Genomic DNA, 22089 nt, shown 5'->3' on the forward strand with positions numbered 1-22089 from the left:
GAGAGAGGCGTGTTGACGTCTGGCATGAGCCAGGACCCTGTTGATCATTATAAAAGGGGGAAAGGCGTGGTTGAGGGAATGAGACCAGTCTTGTGAGAAAGCATCTGATGCTAAGGATAAGGGATCTGGGCGCCAACTGTAAAAGTGAGGGAGTTGTGTGTTGAGTCGGGATGCAAATAGGTCTATGGAGAACGGGCCCCATAATGATTGTATGTTGTGAAACACTGAAGGGTGAAGTCTCCAATCGCTGGAGTCTCGAAGGTGGCGAGAATGCCAATCTGCTACCGTGTTGAGAACTCCAGGAAGATACTCTGCATGTACCGAAAGATGGTTTGAGAGGCAAAACTCCCAAAAGCTCTTGGCTAGGTCTGCCAAAGGTTTGGACTTTGTACCCCCAAGATGGCTTATATATCTGACGGCGGAGATATTGTCCATCCTGAGAAGGATTGCACAATGTACTTTGTGTTTTGCCAGGCTTCTGATTGCAAAGGAGCCTGCAAGCATCTCTAAACAATTGATGTGCAATTTGGACTCCTCGGTTGACCATGTACCTCCAGTCGAGATGGGACCACATCGGGCTCCCCAGCCTAGATGACTTGCATCGGATTCTAACACAAGATCTGGGGCTGATGGAAAGATACTTTTCCTGTTCCAAGCATCTAAATGGTCTAACCACCATTGAAGCTCTGTGCGTGACTCCATGTCTAAAGCAACGAGGTCGGAATACGAGAGCCCCTTTCTCAGCTGCTGAATCTTCAATCTTTGAAGTGAGCAGTAGTGTAGGGGACCTGGAAAGATTGCCTGGATAGAGGAGTAGAGGAGACCTACAATTCGAGCTAGAGTCCGGAGGGAAATGAGTGAATTGCAGAGAATTTGTAAAATTTCTGATTTTATTTTTGACGAGGGTAGAAGAAGGGTAGCTGAGAGAGAATTGATCTGAAATCCCAGGAATTCTATGACTTGGGAGGGTATTAGGAGAGATTTTTCTCTGTTTATTATAAAACCCAATTGTTCCAACAGATTGCAGGTCGTTTGTAAGTGGACTAGAAGAGTTTGAGGCGACTGACTTAGGATGAGGATATCGTCTAGGTAAATTAATAGTCTTACCCCCTGAGCTCTCAGAAAGGCTACTACGGGCTTCATGAGTTTGGTAAAACACCATGGGGCTGACGATAGACCGAAGGGCAGAGAGGTAAAGTGATACGTTTGGTCCAACCATTGAAATTGAAGACATTTTCTGCATTCCGGATGAACAGGAACCACTAAATAAGTGTCCTGTAGATCCAGTCTGACCATCCAATCGTTCTAAAGAAGTATATCTCTGAGATGGAGAATTGTTTCCATTTTGAAATTCCGGTATACTACGAACCGGTTGAAATGTTTTACATTGATGACTGGGCGCTTCTTTTTGTTCTTCTTTTGAACAAGAAAAATTGGGCTGATAAATCCCGACGGATGAGGAAGAGTGGGTGCAATCGCTTGTTTATGTAACAGTGTGTCTACTTCGAGAGATATTAGATGAACCATTTCTGTGGAAAAATGGGGAGGAGCTTGGAAAAAAGTTTGCACCGGAGTAGAATAAAGTTCTATTTTGTAACCTAGAACCGTGTTTAACACCCAAGCATCTGCGGTTATTGTTTGCCAATTTGACAGAAAATGGAAAATACGACCCCCTGTCGGGAAAGAATCGACTTGGAGCCTTACCTGTTGGGGTGGAGGTTCTGGAATGTCTGGCGGACCTGGAGCGGTAACCTCTGCCACGTTGGGGGTAGAATTGAGGTCTGAAATCCTGCTGGTAGGAACTGTAATAACCTCTGGAGCCTTGATTAGTGAATCTGCGGCCGGTAAAGCGACCCCTGCCTCTACCGGCCCTGGCAAAAACACGTTGGTGAAACATTTTTCTCATTGACTGTTGGGCTTTGTCTAAAGAGGTAAAAGTAGCAACGTATTTGCTGAGGTCCTTTAGGAGGGAATCTCCAAAAAGTTCTCATCTGATTGAAGCTGAGGTTGAACTGATGCCAAATGAATGAGTTTGGGGTCTAGTTTGATGAGTAGGCCTTTGCGCCTCTCGTGTATAAAGGAAGAATTTGCATTTCCTAGAAGGCAGAAGCAACGTTGAATCCATAATGATAATTCTTCTGGATCTAGAAAGGAACCCCTAGTCTGGCTGATTCGACAAGATCAAAAATCCTAGTAAGTGGACCTGTAATGTCTAAGAGTTTGTCCTGGCAAGAGGACCATGCTTTGTCCACGCCTTTGCGAGTGTCTTTACCCTGTTTGGTGAAGAAAGTCAACAATTGTTGATCAATGGTAGGGGTAATAGTGGCTTTGTTGGAAAGTACAGGACGAGGGCATTCTACCTTAGCTTAGATCTAGTTTGTTTATCTAGAGGTGAAAATAATTTTTGTGCCACATAACGGCCCACATGGTCAGCCGGAAACCACTCAGTAGAATTAGGGTGATGAATTTGAGAGGGATCAAACATAGGCAACCCTTCTGAGTCAAAAAGAGAAGGAGTAGCTGAGGCTACTTTTGATTTTTTAGGAGGAGGAATGGAAAAGGAATCATCATCGTCCTTGTCAGATATATATGGATCTGAATCTACATCAGGCATGTCCTCATCTGTGTCCTGAATAACGGGAGAAGTAACAGGGTGAACATTACGTTCATTAAATTTCTGTTTTAAAGAAGATTTTGAGGCCATATTGTTATACTCCTTGGCAGGAGCCTTGTGAGGAACCGCGTCCTCTGGCGTGTGTGAGAAGGTCTCACTTTCCATTTGCGTCCCCGCACCTGGCTTTGTTGGTGGAGGTTTACTGCATTCCCCCGCAGTCTGGGCCGATTTGGAGATTAAATCAGAAAAATTGTTCTCCAGATTCTTTGATAATTTTTGTAATGAGGAAGATACTGCCTGATGGACAGAACTTCTAATAAAATTACAGAGTTCATGTCTTATATCTTCCAATTCAGTGGAAGCACCCTGCTCCATTGTGGAAGTGCCAGGTTCCATGGAGTCTAATATTAGTTTAAAAAAAAAAAATTATGTAAAACAAGGAACAGCCAAATTATATCAAAAAAATTGAAATAAATTTGTACATTTTTTAAAGGTAGAAAAACTTTGCCAGGAAAAAACAGGATCCCTTTAAGTAAGAAAGGGGAGATAAAGCCCAAGTTATGGTTGTGGAGGGGTTAATGGCAGATTAAATGACGAGTTGGAACAACAAAACGTTGTTCAGGAGGAGGAACGAGTGTCTCAGCGGAGCGCTCTTCAAACGAAGTCCTTGCCTCAGGAGCAATCGAAATGACGGTTGCAGCCTGAGGCAAAGGAGTGCCTGGAATTCGGGGCACGCGCGCACTGCGCGCTAAACTGTAAACAACACTGGCGCTTGAAACGTTCAGTTCATGACAGCGCGAGCGCTGTGAACGAACGAACGTTAAATATAGAACACATGCGGCAACCTGCCGTCAAACATAGTATGTTTAAACAGTACAATACTCTGTAAAATGAACACCATTAAATAAATATATAACAAAAGGAGCGTGAATAAAAGAAAGTGCGACTTATCTTGACTGCAGCAGCAAGAAAAGAGGGCTGCTTGCAGTCAAGTGATGTCACAATGGCATAACGTTATTACTATTGGCTCTGGTGTGTTTTGAACTATGTTTTTAATCCCATTGGCTGTAGATGTTAAGCCTTATGGGATTTATAGTTTCTTGACTGCTGCTCATTGAATAAAGCGAGAAAAGAAACGCATAATAGGAGCCTCCGGTCTTGTCATAAAATTGTTCCTCTGCCCCATTTTCTGACAGCCCTGCTAATAATGCCAACATTTTAGATTAAAGGAATCTTGGAGTCTGATGTACAAAGGGCAGCTCACAACTTTTTGGGCAAAAACCACAATGACAGATTGGCAACCTGCCATTTATTTTGTGATACAACTGATATACTACTCACTTGCATTGCACAATAGATATGCGTAGGTGATCCTCAAAACCTCCTCGATAATGAATATTAAAAATGCAGGAGGCGTTTTGCAGCCACTCTTGGAAAGACTGCAATCATAGAACTCCATCTCTGTATCTGAATACCATTTCTATGAAAACTGTTTTTTCCAAGCACCTTAAAGGGAGACATGCTGCTTTTTAAAATATTTGTTTGATGGCATGTGTGGCTATAGATACACATGCTGTCTACTCCTGCCATCTAGTTTTGAGTCCGGATGTGTGCAAGTTGTTTTTCTTCAAAGAAGACTCTTGAGTCAGGAGGTAAAGTGACTCCTCCTCTTGGTGATAATGTGCATCAGCAGTGACTCCATTGTTGGATTGTTTTATTTCCACCATCGGGTTCGGATGTGTTCTTGGGTGCTCCGGTTTGAGACCATTTTTGGTTTCCCTTCGGCCCGTTGTTGACCTCTATATCTGTCGGTATTTTTTTCGTTCATATTCTACCGTCGTCCTTCGAAAACAGAAGAAAACCATCACCCGTCAATTTGATGTTTTCCAGTCACTGCCTTCCTGCCTTTCCTCATTTTTTTATTTTTTTTTAAATCTGTTTATTAAGCATAACATTCACATACCGGTACATTGGCTGTTAATAATTTATCGAATTATTTGCTTACATATGTAACCTTGCACAGCCTCGTTGCATAGTAACTGGTATGAAGAAGAGAGAAAAGAAATCAAATTATAGACAAACATAAGATATTGCTAACAGAGCAGAAAAAGAAGAAACATACAGCTTAAATACTGTGCGACAACTACTTGCCGAATAACAATGCAGCTAAGCACGACTAATGTCATTGATAGTATTTACTGCCTCAGACAGAGGTAAGGAGAGGTTAAAGGAAGGAATGCAGCTTATATATGTAAGTATGTGTAGAGCGGGGGACAGAAGTGGGGCAAGGATTTATGTTTTGCGGTGTTCAACGGGATGCTGAGCAGAATTGGCATTGAACGGGCTAGGTTTGACCTGCGCAAAATCTTGTACGCAGTGAAAACAGCCTGGTATGTTGGGCTATTACTTTGAGGATAATAATGAGAATGTCAGCAATGTCAATGAATGAGATTGAGGCAGTTCGAGTATCCTGCTGACCGTATCCACCTGGCTGTAAGAGTTGTGTATGGTGCGCTATTCACGGGGGGTGTAAGTCATCGCGCGCTTCTATTGCCACCACAAAGGTGTTCCAGACTTCGGGGCCCACCTCAATGAGACCCTTGCGTTGCAATAGGTTGAGTGTCTGCGCCTCAGCCTGTGCGCGACTATGTAAGCCGCGTAGCCAAACCAAGTGGGATGGAACATGTGGAGCCTTCCAATGTGTTGCGATCAGACGTTTAAAGACAGCAAACGCTAAGTCTATGAATCTGTGTGTCTGTTTATCTCCCTTAGTACGGTGACATATGCTTAATAAGCAGGATTCTGGTGTGGGGGATAATGCGAGGGATGAGATGTCTGCTGTGACGTCTGTGACTCGGTGCCAGGCTGAGTTTATTGAGTGACAGCTCCAAACCATGTGGTAAAAGTCGGCTGCCGGGATAGCACATCTTGGGCATGACGGAGTTGTGTTCGGGTAAATTCTTAGAATGCGGGCTGGGGATAAATAAGACTGGTGAATATAATTGAATTGGGTGTAGCGTAGGCGAGGATTTCGGGATATTGATTTGATCGTTGCAAGAGCTGCGGTCCAGGTTTTTTGTGGTAATGGTGTAGGAAGGACCATGTCCCAACGTGCCTTAGCATGCGGCAGGGTGGTACAGACTGCTGCTAATAGTATATTGTATATTTTAGTTATGGTTCCTTTTACGCTACCTATTGTAAGGATAGTAGTGAGCAATGGGGACTCAGGAGGTTCGTCATTGCCGAGGCCCCAAATCTTGTTTAGTAGTCGTTTAATGGCGCTGTATGTCAAAAAGGCCCCCTTGTGCATCACCCCAGCAGACACCAGTTCCGTAAAGGGGTACAACGCGGAATTGGAGTATAGGTCACCCACCTTCAGTGTATTTATGTCACGTGTATTATGATGTGTTGAAATAATTTGGGTGCCCGGTAATTGAAACAGCGGTAGCAAGGGTGAGTAAGGGGGGAAGGGAGTCTTGCCAAGGACATATCTATGCCAACAAAAGCGAGCTGCCTCCATCAGTATGTGTTTCGAGGGTAGGGAATGAGGGGTAGATAACAATGTGAGCAGCAGCCCCTGTGGGGCCATACATGACTGCAGCATCACGCCCTCGGTGGAAGGGGCATCCCGCAGCCATGCAGTCAGCCACGACAATTGAGCGGCCGCGTAGTATCTTTCAAGGTTAGGCATGCCCAGCCCGCCCATTTCCTGCGGATGTTGTGTTATGGTCAACGCTACTCTGCGTCTGTCTTTGCCCCAGAGTAGGTCGGTCAATATTGAATGTAATTTACTAAAGAAGGAGCGTGGCAGGCACACTGGAAGGGCAGAGAAATAATATAGGAACCTCGGGAGGATAAGCATCTTGGCAATTGCTACCCGGCCCATTGGGGATAAGGGGAGTGAGCTCCAGAATGGTATCGAGCTGCGAGTGGATCTCACTACTCTGTCAATGTTGCCCTCTTTTAGATCTATAACCGAGTGGTAAATCTGCACCCGAGGTATTTAATGGTTGTATGTGACCACGGTAGTTTATACTGCGGAAGTGTTGTATGTGTGTCAGCCGGGGTGGGGACAAGAGGGAAGATACTGGACTTGGACCAGTTGACGTGTAGTCCAGAAGCGAGGGCAAAGGAGTCCAGCAATTTCAGCACCTCTGACATGGAGGTAGAATGATTACTCAGATAAATCAGGGCATCATCTGCATATAGAGATATAATATGATAGGTGTTAGATTCCGGGATGCCCCACATATGCGCGCAGCTACGTAGTTTGATCGCCAGTGGCTCCATGGCAATAGCAAACAGCAAGGGGGACAATGGGCAGCCTTGTCTGGTGCCTCTGCTTATGGAAAATGCTTCGGAGATAATGCGACCATTTTTTACCCGTGCTGTGGGCCTAGAATACAGCGTTTTGATCCAGTTTATGAAGCCAGGTCCAAAACCGAACGCCCTGAGTGTGCAAAGAAGATAATTCCAGCTTAGTGTGTCAAACGCTTTTTCAATATCTAAGGAGAGGGCGACCGCTTCGGTGGTTGTGTTGTGCATTATATGGAGCAGCCTCCTAATATTTAGGAAGGTGCTCCTACCAGGAATAAAGCCGGACTGGTCTTGATGTATCAGACTCGGTAAGTAGGGGAGGAGCCTATTCGCTAATATTTTCCCTAATAATTTGCAGTCTGTATTTAGGAGGGAGAGCGGTCTGTATGATTTAACATCCAGGGGGTCCCGACCAGCTTTTGGAAGGACCACTATTAAAGCTTCGCGCATAGAGTCTGGCAGTTGTAAATTATGGTACGCCTCATTAAACACTTCTACGAGCGGGGGCAGGAGATGACTCGCATGAGAGTTGAAGTATTCTACCGGGAGTCCATCCGATCCGGGGGTTTTACTGCGCGCCATTTGTGCCAGTGCTGAGCGCAGTTCATCAATGGTAATGGGGCCATCCAGAATAGGGGTGTTATCGAGGATAAGTTGGTTTTGAGAGACAAGTTGTAATATATCAGTTAGGTGTGATTCCGGCGGAGGAGGAGGAGACGTGTAAAGTGTGCGGTAATATATGAAAAAGGCTTCATTGATGCCCGACTGAGTGTTAACGATATCGTCGGGGTTTAGGCGTATCGCGCCGATAAGCGTTGGCTGTGAGGGCTGTCGAGTCAGCCAGGCTAATAGTCTGCCGGATCTATCTCCTTCAGCGTGCTGTCTTGTCATATAATGTCTGTAGTCATGTTTGCCTAGCCTAGTATCTGCTTCGTTATGGGCAGCCCTAAGCGAGTTCAGTGTTGTTAGTATGGACTCGTCTCTGACAGCCACATTCTCTGCAGTGCGGATTTTTACCTTTAGTGTTTGTAGCTCTTTAGTAAGTGCTTTTCTCACCCCCACCGTGGCTGCAAGGCAGTGTCCTCGTATCACCACTTTATGGGCATCCCACTCTATAGAGCGGGATGATGACAAGTTTTTATTTAGCAGGAAATAATCAGCTAATTTTTTAGCTATATCTGTTTGAAAGGGGGGGTCTAAAGGAGCTTCCGGCTGTAAACGCCACGTTGGTATGCGAGTGTGCATGTGACCCCAGGCTATTGTTACACATAAAGGATTATGATCTGATATAGTGCGAGCTAAGTATTCAGATCCGCACACTTTCTGAATTACTGCTGCGGATACAAAAAACATATCTATTCTGGTATATAACTTGTGTACCGGGGAGTAATAAGAGTATTCCCGTTGAGTGGGATGGGCCGTCCTCCATACCTCCCTCAGGCCGTTATTTAAAGCCCAACTTGCTAATGCTTGAGAGGCGCGATTGGAAGGGGCTGAGGTAAGCGGGGGGAACGAGCGATCTATTTGAGTGTCTAAGACACTATTGAAGTCTCCTCCCCAAACGCATTCCGACGTAGGGTCGTTAAGGTTGCCGGTAGAAAGTGTAGATAGGAAATCGCGCTGGTCTGCATTTGGGGAGTACAGTGCAACTAGGGCTAAAGGGGACCCATCCAGTATGCCCTCAACTATCACGTGTCGACCATTTGAGTCACATTGTGTGCGAGATACGGTGAATGGGACCCCGGGGGCGATCCAAATCGCTACCCCACGGGCGAATGATGAAGAAGTTGTGCCATGCAATTGCCCCTTCCATTTCGAGCGTGTGTTTTCTAGCGTAGTTTTAGAGAGATGTGTCTCTTGCAATAGAGCTATATGTATCTGATGTCTCTTGAGGAAAGCATAAACCCTTTGTCGCTTCCGTAGAGTTGCCATACCTCTAATATTCCATGTGAGCACCTTGTATTTTACTATGCTCCTATGAGTTTGAGTGGCCATGATATTTTTGTGGTTTTCGTGTATTCCAGGGAATGGGTGTCTGCTGACCATGACACAAAAACATTGTGATATGTACACGCTAAGATTGGGTAACTTGTACCTGCGATATTACAAGCTGTAATCCTGTTACTATAATAATTATGACATGTACGTCTGCTGCTGCATTTGAAATTAACTAGCATGTGACAGAACCAACGACTAAATAGAAAGGTGCACTCTAAAACAACACACAATAACAACTGAATTAAAAGATAAAAATCAATTCCAGCAATTGCTGGCACGAGAGAATGGTCCATATGGAGTAGGGGGGTGTCAGGGAGCATTGGTGCAAAGTCTAGGGTTTACCCTGCCCTATTCGCTTGTGATGCAGAGTGTGCCGCCCAGGGGCACAACCGAGTCACGCAGCACAGCAGGGAGATGTCGACGGCGCCCAGAAGAAGATGTAGTAGAATTGTGATGCTATCCTCACTTTGTAAGAACCAGTAGAACCCCACTGCTTAGCAAATATCGTCCGCTGTGCGTGGTGTGAGGGTAGGGCCTCGTGTGGATTCCGCTGAGTCAGAGTTTGCATCTTGTTCCTGCTCAACGTCCCCTTGTGTAGAGGAGGCAGTTGGTGAAGCGTTAACAAATCTGGATGTGGCCCGCAGGATCCGGGAGCGTTCAGTTTGCGCTTGTTCAGGCGAGGGCTTCGCGCCTTGTTTTTTGCGCTGTCTACGACCCGACGTGGAGGAGGGTCTATTGACTCCCAAAGCAGTTGTGTCTAACGGATCAGCTAGACCCTTGGCATGTAGCCAGATCCAGGCGTCCTCCGGAGAAGTGAAGAAGAGTGTACGGGTGTCATCTTGTACCCGGAGTCTGGCAGGGAACAACAACGCATACTTAATGTTGTGTTTTCGGAGACACGCCTTAACATGGTAGAAAGAGTTGCGTTTCTTCTGTACTTCTGCTGTAAAATCTGGATAGGCTGTAATCACACCATCTTCGAAGCTTACCGGACCAGATTTGCGGAATAGCTGTAGGATAAGGTCCCTGTCCCAGTAATTGAGGAGTCTTACTATAAGCGGACGTGGTTGTGAGCCAGGAGGGGGAGGCTTGGCAGGAATCCTGTGTGCCCTTTCGACAGAAAAAAACTTCGGGATGTTATCCTTCAGAATAATGTCGGTAAGCCATTTCTCTATAAATAATTCAGCACTGAGGCCCTCGACACGCTCGGGAAATCCCACCATACGGATATTGTTGCGGCGGGATCTGCCTTCTGCATCCTCAGCTCTGCGTTTTAAAGAATCCACCTCTGTTGATAAGTGAGCTAGCTGCGATTGGAGATCTTTCACAGAGCGGGGGAGGGCCACAGTGTCTTTTTCAAGTTCCGATACCCTATCAGCTAGTGCGTGTTGGTCAGTGCGAAGTATGTTAAGATCTTCTGTTACCGAACCTATTTTAGCTTCTAGAGTAGTTTTAGTGTCTAGAATGGCTTGTAGTATCTTTTCAAATTGTGATGTGTGTGATTGTAGGGTCAGTTCTAGCTTCTGAAGTGCCGCTTGCGTGGTGGCGTAGGGTTCTGAGGAGGATGAGGTGGTGTGTTCCATCTTGCCCACCGGTGCACGTGGGGTTTTTGGTTTGACCATTTGGCAAGTGCTGAGAAAACGCGAAGCAGTGTGTACTACCAAGTCAAGTGTCCTGTCAGTTCAACCTGGACGTTGAGGAGGCCCGGGCCAATACAGGACAAGGATCTGTACAGCAGGGGCTGTGATTGTGGCCCCTTGTGCTGGTGCAGCAATAGACATTAAACCAGTACGTTTGATTGGCTGCGATTAATGATCCAGCGCAGCCTGCGACGTTGGAGCCGGTTGATTTGGTTGATTTGTGAGATTGTTCCCGCAGGCGACTCCGTGCAGGGGGCAGGAATACCACAGGTCGATGCCACCACTCAACAACACCCCAGAGTAAGTTTTCGGGGTGTGCGCCCTGATGTGTTGCACTGCTGCGCGACGCTTCCTGCGCACCAATGGGCCCTTTATGGCAGAGTTAGGCGCTATTATTTACAAAGGATGCAGTGGTAAAGATTATTGGCCGTCACTTGTTGGGCCTGTTGATACGCGGTTTACGTGGTCTAACCACTAGCCGGAGCGCGGAGCGCAATGTAGCTTTAGGCAAACGGGGGGGGCCAGGCCATAGTCAACCACATCGGCCGCACACCTCGATGATTATGGTACGGAAAGGGCCCACCACGACAGGTCACGACCCGCGAGGGGCCACGTTGCAGTGAAGAGATTTCAGCCGGCGCCGCCCTTACAGGATGTCACTCACGGGCCGGCGTGCCATATCATCGCACATTTCTGGGTAGGGTTCTCGATGGTGTCCTCCATCCGTACGGCGCGACTCCCGAGCCTCACCGATATAGGGCGTGTCACTTGCGGCACGATCTCCGGGTCGGCCGCGGAGCGGCGTATTGCCACAGATTAGCGGGTGAGCCACGGTACGGAGAGCCCCCTTCACTGGGCAAGAAGCGGGTAAGCCTACCACGGCAAGGCTTAACCCGATAAAAATGGCGCTGTGTCGGAGGTGGCCTGGACGGCACCGCCCCTCCAGCGTGCACGCGACTGGACGGCGCGCCTCACCGCCTCTCACCTGCGGGTAGGATCGATGTTGTTGCGCCACACCGGCGGTGCACAAACCCGTGTTCCAGGTACGGGTCCCGGGTGGCACTGTGCCTCGTCCGTCGTGAACGTATTGTCCGTGCCACGAACTCGGCCTCAATCCAGCCGATTGTCAGCTATTCGTCGGCAGTGCGACTCCGGCTGCGGTCACCGATGCAGCCCTCTTAACGGCAGACGGACCCGCTCCAGGGGGGGTCCGGGCGCCTCTAACAGGATGTTTTTACGGGCCAGGGATCGGAGCTGCAGTTTATGCTGCCGCTCCGGTCGCCATCTTGGCCACGCCCCCTTCCTGCCTTTCCTCATCTCATCGGATTCGGCCAACGATGCATTGCTAAAGGAACGAGCTCCATTTCGATTCTGTCCCAGCTGCCATGCGAAATACCCGCACACCGACCTCCATCAGGTTTGTAACCTGTCTGTCACCTGACCACAAGGAACACAACTGTGAGGCCTGTTGATCTTTTCGATTTAAGAAAACATTGTGGGAACCATTGTGCGCATTGGAAAGAAATGCAGCGTAAAGACCTGGAAGAGAAATCCGATATCTTTGACCAGCACAAGGTCAAACAGAGGAAGAACTTCAGGACAGTAAGTACCCATGCCCTTGTCCAACCCATCATGAGACACTCGGTTCCAACCGAGACCACGGCTCATGGGCCACCACTGCCTACAGGCCATGGTAGGACTGAACATCTGCTAAGTATGCCCTGCCCTCAGTTTTGACACTGAAAGTGAAGCTGAAACCTCCTCCCGTCGCACCGAGTGGACCAGCCTTGGCGCCGAGCCAACCATCTGCCTCATTGGCTCTGAGCATTTTGGCCTCTGCCGCTCCGGCTCCAATCCCCTCTGCACCAAATATAAACAAAAATTGTGTTAGTAATGGTAAAATAGATGCACTTCCCATGTGTGTCCAGCAGTAGAATGAAAAATACTTATGCTTTTATTTATAGACGTGGTGCTCTGTGGTCATTTGCCTTACTATCCCAAGGCAAAAGCATGTATTCCAAGGCTACACGGCATACAAATATCAAAGTCAGACCACAGCACTCAATTATGAGTACAAAGAATATTGTTAAATTCTCCTTAGTCATAAGGATTTTAAACAAGTTCTTTTTAAAGAAAACAAATTCTTTGTTGTAAACTTGCAGTTTATTCACGTCAGCAATAGTGTGACTCTTTCAAGGCTGTAAAATACAATAATGGACAAATACTCAAATTTGGAAATTAGTTTGTAAACACAAGAACATGACATAACCCGATTATCATAACCTTGTGAAAGTAAAGGGATGCCTTTGAAAAGAGAATGTACAACACACACAACTAATGAAGACAATTCAAATCCAATTGTGTTAACCGAAAACATAAGTAATATACAATAACCCTATAAAGAAGTGTAGTGAATATAAGTTGAGAAAAGAAAATAGTACCTGAAGTGTGTTGAGAGGCCCCGTACCATGCAGAATCGTCATAGAAATTCAGTCAGAATCATTAACTCAAGTCGTGTCAACCTTCCAAAAACATGTAGGGGGTCATTCTGACCCCGGCGGTCATGGACCGCCGGGGCCAGGGTTGGCGGGAGCACCGCCAACAGGCTGGCGGTGCCCCGCAGGGCATTCTGACCGCGGCGGTTTGGCCGTGGTCAGATGCGGAAAACCGGCGGTCTCCCGCCGGTTTTCCGCTGCCCAAATGAATCCCGAGCTGCGCCGCCATGGAGGATTCTGACACCCCATACCGCCATCCTGTTCCTGGCGGTTCACCCGCCAGGAACAGGATGGCGGTATGGGGTGTCGTGGGGCCCCTGCAGTGCCCATGCCAATGGCATGGGCACTGCAGGGGCCCCCGTAAGAGGGCCCCACAAAGTATTTCAGTGTCTGCTTTGCAGACACTGAAATACACGACGGGTGCAACAGCACCCGTCGCACCTTCCCACTCCGCCGGCTCAATTCTGAGCCGGCGTCCTCGTGGGAAGGTTGATTTCCACTGGGCTGGCGGGCGGCCTTTTGGCGGTCGCCCGCCAGCCCAGTGGAAATCCCAGAATCACCGCAGCGGTCTGACGACTGCGGTGCGGTGTTCTGGCGGGGGAGGCCGCCCGCCAAGGTAAGAATCAGGCCCGTGATATGATGCGCCCATTCATAATGTAGGTCAATTGTATATGAGAAAAGTGTAATACAATAATTACATCATTAAGGTACTAGTACTTCTACTATTTGTCCAGTTTAGAGATGAAAAAAAGGAGTAGGAAATATACAAAAGACAGACCAAAAGAATCTTATAATCCATAAAGAACCAAAGGTTAGTGACCGAAGAAAAGTAACACATTCCTATGTAAGTACCAATGTAGGTTTCAGGCACTTTGAAATAGTCGATATACTGTCTCCTCTAAAGTATCACCAGGGCAGATAAATTCCAAAATGTCACTGTTTAAGACAGAAGTGGAAGTTCACGGGATCATAATAAGTCCTATGTCTATCAATGGAAGCAAGTCAAGAGAGGAGAACACGATTCAAATAATATTGATTGTAAGTTAAATATGCAAAAATTGCAATTGTCTAGCGTTAACCAAATAACCATAGAGCCTAATTTGCCAGCAGTGTCTATATGTAGCACTGGTGTGCACTTTGAGTTAAAACATGCGGCGTGACCGTGTCACCCTTAGGGTCCATCAATAATGGAACACATCTCCGAACATACCTAGACCTATCCTTAGTATATGAAAAGAATCCAACCCTCCATATGCTGTTACCTTAAAGAAAAGTATTCTGCCGAGTCTCAGCATCCTCAGGGTTTGCACCATGGATACATGCATTGTGTGTGCATATATAAGCTCCTCACTGATAGTAGAAAGAGGACTGAATAGAGTAAAACCCCCGTAACACTAAAAATTTTAGAATGATGGTTGATACGTAAACAGTGGATCCAAACGGTATCCTGTTATACCCTAAAATTTATGTTGAATCTGTCATTTCTCTCTTTTTATTCAACTCCATTGTACACATTGTTACCACTATATTTTAAGACTGCAAGTGCTCAGAAAAATGAAATTCGCAAAGAAGGGACAGAGAGAGTATAGCTGCCCTATAACACTGAAAAGTAATGGCAGCCATGTTGGAGTGATGGTTGAAACGTAAACTGTGGATCCAAACGGTATCCTTGTAGAATACAAAAGTACAAGTATGTATCCTACTGTACCAATGTAGACATTATGGGGGTGATTCTAAGCTTGGCGGGCGGCGGTAGCCGCCCGCCAAGCGGGAACCGCCAGAAGACCGTACCGCGGTCAAAAGACCGCGGCGGTCATTCTGGGTTTCCCACTGGGCTGGCGGGCGACCGCCGAAAGTCCGCCCGCCAGCCCAGCGGGAAACACCCTTCCCACGAGGACGCCGGCTCAGAATGGAGCCGGCGGAGTGGGAAGGTGCGACGGGTGCAGTTGCACCCGTCGCGAATTTCAGTGTCTGCAAAGCAGACACTGAAATTCTTCGTGGGGCCCTCTTACGGGGGCCCCTGCAGTGCCCATGCCATTGGCATGGGCACTGCAGGGGCCCCCAGGGGCCCCGCAGCACCCCCTACCGCCATCCTGTTCCTGGCGGGAGACCCGCCAGGAACAGGATGGCGGTAGGGGGTGTCAGAATCCCCATGGCGGCGGAGCGCGCTCCGCCGCCATGGAGGATTCTCAAGGGCAGCGGGAAGTCGGCGGTACACCGCCGACTTTCCGTTTCTGGCCGCGGCTGAACCGCCGCGGTCAGAATGGCCAGCGGTGCACCGCCAGCCTGTTGGCGGTGCTACCGCCAGGGTCAGAATGACCCCCTATATGTCTGTCATGAATTCCCGTATGGAAACATCAGCTCTAGAACCGATCCTCAAAAGAATGAAGGAGAAGCTGAATCTGAAACAAAAAAAGGCTACATATACTTACTGGTCAGAGTTTGGCAAAAGCAGTACAGTTAGTGCCCACTCCATCAAAATGCCAGCTTTTATTGAGGAGGCTATTGACTTACCTGTGCCTCCTAAAAGGAAAAAGAAGGACATTGCAACCAGCCCTCTACAGCCTCCTCTGCCTGCTTCTCCTCCACCACCTCCTCCACCCCACCACATCACTCACCTAGTGCCATAGGTGACATTACTTCCCAGGGCTCTCCACAGTCTTACACTGGGGATCAGGGAGGGGGAGGGGGAGATGAAACAGATCAAGAGCCTAGAGATCCATGGGACAGTTATGACATTGACCCCCTGCCCCTCTCCCCAGGGATACTGACCATACATCTACCCAGCTAAGCCATTACCCCTGAATGATGCAACATCCTTCCAAGAACTCATTGCTAGGACAGCTGCATATCACGTGGTCCCTTTGCACAAAGATCCAATTAAAGATGTTTTTTTCTTCAAGATACTCTTCATCACCACTAGGGCATGTCAATATCTGCCCATGTTAAAGGGGATTTTCAGGTAATCAGATGAGATTTTTAAAGATCCAGTGCTGGCACGTATTAATACACCGAGGGTGGATAAGAAGTTTAAAGCTGCACCCTGAGACCCACCATATATCAAGAGTCAACTCCGACCATACTCTCTGGTGGTATCTCATGCCCGTAAGAGAGACAATTCGCAGTCAACAGAAGATGGCCCACCACCCGATAAAGAGTCTAAACTCATCAATGCATCAGGGAAGAGGGTGGCAGCACAAGCAGCCAACCATTGGCAAACTGTCAACACCCAAGGGATGTTGGCAAGATACGACAGAGCCCATTGGGACGAGATAGGGAAACTCCTCCTACATTTCCCTGAGGGGTACAGAAAAAGGGGTCCACAAATTGTTCAGGGAGAACAAACTCATTTCAAATAATTTGATTAGATGTGCCCTTGACTCTGCAAAGACCGCTGCCAGGGGCATCAATACCATCAATGGCATCAATACAACCCTACTACTGCTGAATAGACACGCTTGGCTACACATATCTGGCTTTAAGTCAGAGGTACAGCAGGTGCTTCTGAATGTTCCTTTATACCAGCAACACCCTGTTTGGTCCCCAGGTGGACCAAACATTGGAATAGATAAAGAAAGACACAGAGGGGGTCATTCCGACCCCGGCGGTCAAGGACCGCCGGGGCCGGGGATGCGGGAGCACCGCCAACAGGCTGGCGGTGCCCCGCCGGGCATTCTGACCGCGGCGGTTTGGCCGCGGTCAGACAAGGAAAACCGGCGGTCTCCCGCCGGTTTTCCGCTGCCCTTGGAATCCCCCATGGCGGCGCAGCTTGCTGCGCCGCCATGGGGGATTCTGACACCCCCTACCGCCATCCTGTTCCTGGCGGTTCGCCCGCCAGGAACAGGATGGCGGTAGGGGGTGCCGCGGGGCCCCTGGGGGCCCCTGCAGTGCCCATGCCAATGGCATGGGCACTGCAGGGGCCCCCGTAAGAGGGCCCCACTGTGTATTTCAGTGTCTGCAATGCAGACACTGAAATACGCGACGGGTGCAAACTGCACCCGTCGCACATACCCACTCCGCCGGCTCCATTCGGAGCCGGCTTCCTCGTGGGGTGGGGTTTCCCGCTGGGCTGGCGGGCGGCCTCCTGGTGGTCGCCCGCCAGCCCAGCGGGAAAGCCTGAATGGCCTCCGCGGTCTTTCGACCGCGGAGCGGCCATATGGCGGTTCCCGCGAGGCGGGCGGCGGTAGCCCTGAGTTTGCTAAATCGATGGGAGCACTTCAAACCCCCACTGCTCATGGTTCCTTTCGGCATCCCACATACTAACAGGACACCAAAGCTACACCATCAGATGCCTGTACCTCCTATAGGCAACAGAATCAGACCTCCTGTTCAAGGCTATATTACTGAAGCACATATCTAGGGAAATAATTCCAAGGGTCGTGGAAAGGATGCCTCCACTCACACCACTCCTTCCACCTCCAAACAGTGACTCTTTCCTCATTCCCCCGACCATTTAACACCTGTCTTGGGATGACTACAACATTTCTTCCACGCCTGGAAAACCATAACAACAAATCAGTGGGTTTTGGATATTATCCAACATGGTTATTGTCTGGAGCTCATCAAAACACCTTCCAAACGTCCCACCTCGCAAACATGAACTCTCCATAGAACATCCAACCTTGCTAAAACAGAAAGTATGGGCTCATTTGTTCAAAGGAGCCATAGAGCCTGTCCCTCTTAAACAGCAAGGATCAAGAGTATGCTCCCTAAACTTTCTGATCTCCAAAAAAGACAGATCACTTCAGCCTATGTCAGATCTGTGGCTGTTAAATCGTTAAATCCTATCAGAACATTTCCAAAAGGTAGCTCTTCAGGACGTGATCCCCCTGCTACAACAGGGTGACTTTGTCTGCACTAGACCTAAAGGACACTTACTTTCACATCCCAATCCATCCAGCTCACCCAAATACCTCAGATTTGTAATAGCAGGAACGCATTATCAGTTTCAAGTGCTCCTATTTGGAGTCACTACCTCACCCCTTGTGTTCACCAAGGGTCAGATGTATAAAGATATTTTGAATTCGCAAATGGTGCGAATCACAAGATTCCACTGTTTGTGAATGCAAATTCTCCTTTCAAGCTCTATGAAAGGCATTACAGTGTACTTTTTTAGGGAATCGCAATTTTTAGCGCTTCCCTAAAATTGTGACTCTAAATAGGAAATCACAAATAGGGAATTGCTGTTATCGATTTCCTATGCACATGTATCATGCATTTCCTAAATGCGAACTGGGCATTTAGGAAATGCAATTACCACCAACTTCAAGTTGGTGGTTACCATGTGCAATATTAAAAATGCATTTTAATTTTTTTTTAAAGTGCCATCTAGGGCATGTGTGTGCTTTACATGTTCATTTGTTTTGTGGGGTGTGCATCTAAGGGGGCATTAGGCCCCCAGCACCATTGGATTAGCCTTACCTTAGCTACGGATTCTTAAAAGGAATTTGCAATTGAGGAAATGCAAAACCATTGGCACCTATGGGCTTTTGGATGAATGGAGTCCCATTCCCTAATAGCGATTCCCTAATTGCGATTGTGAATTTTAAGAAATTGTTATTAGGGATTTGTTAATTTCTTACATACCATTTTGCATTTCATAAATAGTGATTTCTTAAAATTCGCTATTTAGGAAATGCAAATCAGTACTTTAATACATCTGGCCCCAAATCCTTAGCAGTAGTCACAGCACATCTGCGCAGACAGAGTATCCTTGTCTTTCAATATCTGGATGGCCGACTCATCAAAGCTAGCTCGCTTCCATTGTGTCTACAACACACTCAGACAACTCTACACCTTCTCCATCAACTGGGGTTTACCATCAACATACAAAGCTCACACCTTCACAGATTCAGACATATCTAGGGGCTATTCTCAACACACAGCTGGGATTAGCCTACCCAAATGCAGCCAGGATTCAGAACATCACAGTGCTGCTACAATAGTTTCACCCCAATAAACACATAACAGTCAAAACAGTTCAACAACTCTTAGGCATGATGGCATCTTTCACTAAAATAGTACACATGCAAGACTACATATGCAGGAATGTCTGACGAACCAAAGGTCTCAATCACGGGGTCAACTACAAGATCTAGTGTTGGTAAATGGCCGCACATTGCACTCTCTGCAGTGGTGGAACTCACAAAATTTGTCAAAGGGGCAGCCGTTTCTCGACCCTGTTCCCCAGGTCATTCTCACAGCGGACGCATCCCTAATGGGGTGGGGTACACATTTAGAGGACCTGACAGTTCTGGTTCTACGGGACATCAATCACCAGAGTCTCCACATCAACTACCTCGCTGTTTACCTAGCATTCAAAGCCTTCATAACTCACCTCTTAAGCAGAGTTGTCCTGGTCTGGACGGACAACATGACAGCTATGTTTTAGCTACAAAAACAGGTGGGGGACATATTTTCTAGCTATCATGCCTATCTCAGACGATTTGGCATTAGGCAACACGTCACAACATTCACCTGCTAGTGGAACACCTCCAGGGACGGACAACGACTTTGCAGACTTCCTTAGTGTGAACTCCACCCCGAGTCCTCCTCCTGTATATCCACAGGTGGCAGTTTCCACAGATAGACCTGGTCGCAATCGCAGACAGCGCAAAATGTCCAGGGTTCGCCTCCAGGCTTCCACACCCACTCTCCAAGGGCAGTGCTTTATGGATGAACTGGTCAAGGATATCTGCTTACTCTTTTCCACCTTTCCCCTTTCTTCCATTTGTGGTACGGAAGCTCAGTCAAGCATCTCTCACCCACATCCTGATAGCGCCTGCTTGGGTTTGACAGCCATGGTTCACTACACTGCTCAAGCTTTCCGTAGTACCACATAAGAAGCTTCCCCTCAACCTGGTTCTTCTCACTCAGCACCTTTGATAAATCAGGCATACAAATCCAAAGGAACTCAACCTTGCGATTTGGCTCCTGAGGTCATAGAACTCAGTTTCTTTAATCTCCCACCTGAATGTATGACCATTCTCTAGGAAGCTCGTAGACCCATAACTAAAGTGTGTTACTCTGCTAAATGGAAAAGATTTGTTTTCTACTGCCGCGGTAAACACGTGAACCCAGTTGATGCAAGTGTTCAAAACGTTGTCTGCCTTCTTTTCTATTTGCAGAACTCTGGTCTAGCCTACACTTCAGTACGCCTGCATCTAGCTGCAGTGGCTGCCTACTCGGAGAATAGACAACATTTATCCTTTTTCAAGGTACCAGTTATTAAAGCATTCATGGAAGGCTTTAAAAGAGTAATTCCCCCTGCACCTACATGGAATCTCAGCATTGTTCTCACAGGACTTATGGGTCCACCATTTGAACAGTTGCATAACTGCCCTCTCCAATTTCTATTTTGAAAGGTATCTTTTTTGATGGACATGATTTCATTTAAACATGTCTGTGAGGTACAGGCATTAACCCTTGGTAGAACCTTTCTTCCAGCAACACAGAGACAGCGTAGTCCTTAAAACTAACCTGAAATTCCTTCTAAAGGTTGTTTCTACTTTCCACCTCAATCAGTCAGTTGAATTACCTGTTTTCTTTCCGCCTGATTCAGTTGAAGAAAAAGCCCTTCGTGCACTAGATGTAAAAAGTGCTTTAATTTACTATGTCGACAGAACTGGAGAGTTTTGTAAAACCAAACAACTCTTTGTTGCCTTTTCACCTCTCACAAAGTAAAGTCCATATCTTAATCAGGCATTTCCAGATGAAAAATTTAAAGCATTCAGATATGTTACGCCAAAGTTAAAAGAACTTTGCCCACAGCTCCTAGAGCACACTCTACCTGTAGGATCTGAGGTTCCTCGGCTTTCCTGGGCAATATGCCAATAGCTGAAATCTGTAAAGCAGGTACATGATCTACTCCACTCTCTGTCACTAAACATTATTGTGTAGATGTGCTAGCAGGCCAACAGGCAAATGTAGGACATACCCTTTTTCAAACAACTGCAACACCCACAGATTAGCCACAGCTTTCTGGGGAGCACTGTTTAACAGTTTATGCAGAGTGTGTGTGTCTGCAGCCACACGCCATAGAACGGAATATGTTACTTAACCTGTAAGCACCTGTTTGTGGCATGTAGTGCTGTAGATTCACATTCACCTGCCCACCTCCCCGGACACATTTCATATGCATGCACATCTTTTTACTAATACTCGCAGCCCATTCTCACCCGACCACGGGAAAACAATCTAACAGTAGAGTCGATACCCATGCGCATTATCGCCGATCGGAGGAGTCAATTTACCTCGTGACTTGGGAGACTTCTTTGAAGAAAAACAACTTGCACACATCCGGACCCAACACTAGATGGCATGAGTATGCAGAGCATGTGAATCTACAGCACTACATGCCACGAATAGATGCTTACAGGGTAAGTAACATATTCCTTCTGTGCACAGAAGACATCTCTCACAATTTTCAAATTTTCACAATGTTACCACCATTTCTGAGGAGTCTGTAGATGATCTCTGGATGGGCCACAAATGCAGTCTCAAACCATTAATACTTGTGTTTGTGATTCGCAAAAAGTAAAAGAACGCCTTTTAACACCGTCTCCTAGTTCCCATTCACAGAGGGTAGCAAAAGCCATTTTGTGCTTCAGAAAGACTTTTCCAACTCACAAAATGGCTTTTGTAGATGGCAAAATCGTGATTTAAATTTAATGCTTTTCAACCTCAAAATACATTTATACATCTGACTATTTATTATTTGCTTAGTAAAGCTGCAATATATGATTTTGCCACTCCTTCAAGGCTCAACTTTTTCTGGGACTTGCAGCACTAGACATAAGTTTCCATAACTGTTTTGGCTGTCTTTCTTTCAGTGCTTCAGGAGGGAGGGAGATGTACCTCACACCTCATGTGAACCTGTTAAATTTGCCTGCTTTAAAGGACGGAAGCTGTGTGTATGGTTTCACATCAACCTTTGCTTTGCCCCCTTGCTATATTAGCACCACAGCCTTGCTTCTGCTGCTGCATTCTCTATCTCTTGTCAGCCCCTCTGCAAGCAATCTCGTAA

At 47.1% G+C, this 22089-nt stretch overlaps 1 protein-coding gene across 3 annotated transcripts in view; it reads left to right on the plus strand.

Annotated features, from left to right (window-relative positions):
• The window catches only part of VIPAS39 (VPS33B interacting protein, apical-basolateral polarity regulator, spe-39 homolog), a 299691-nt gene that overhangs the window by 145736 nt on the left and 131866 nt on the right, over positions 1-22089 (plus strand). The window lies entirely within an intron of this gene.

Source organism: Pleurodeles waltl, chromosome 9, assembly GCF_031143425.1.
Source record: "Pleurodeles waltl isolate 20211129_DDA chromosome 9, aPleWal1.hap1.20221129, whole genome shotgun sequence".
Classification (NCBI taxonomy): Eukaryota; Metazoa; Chordata; class Amphibia; order Caudata; family Salamandridae; genus Pleurodeles; species Pleurodeles waltl.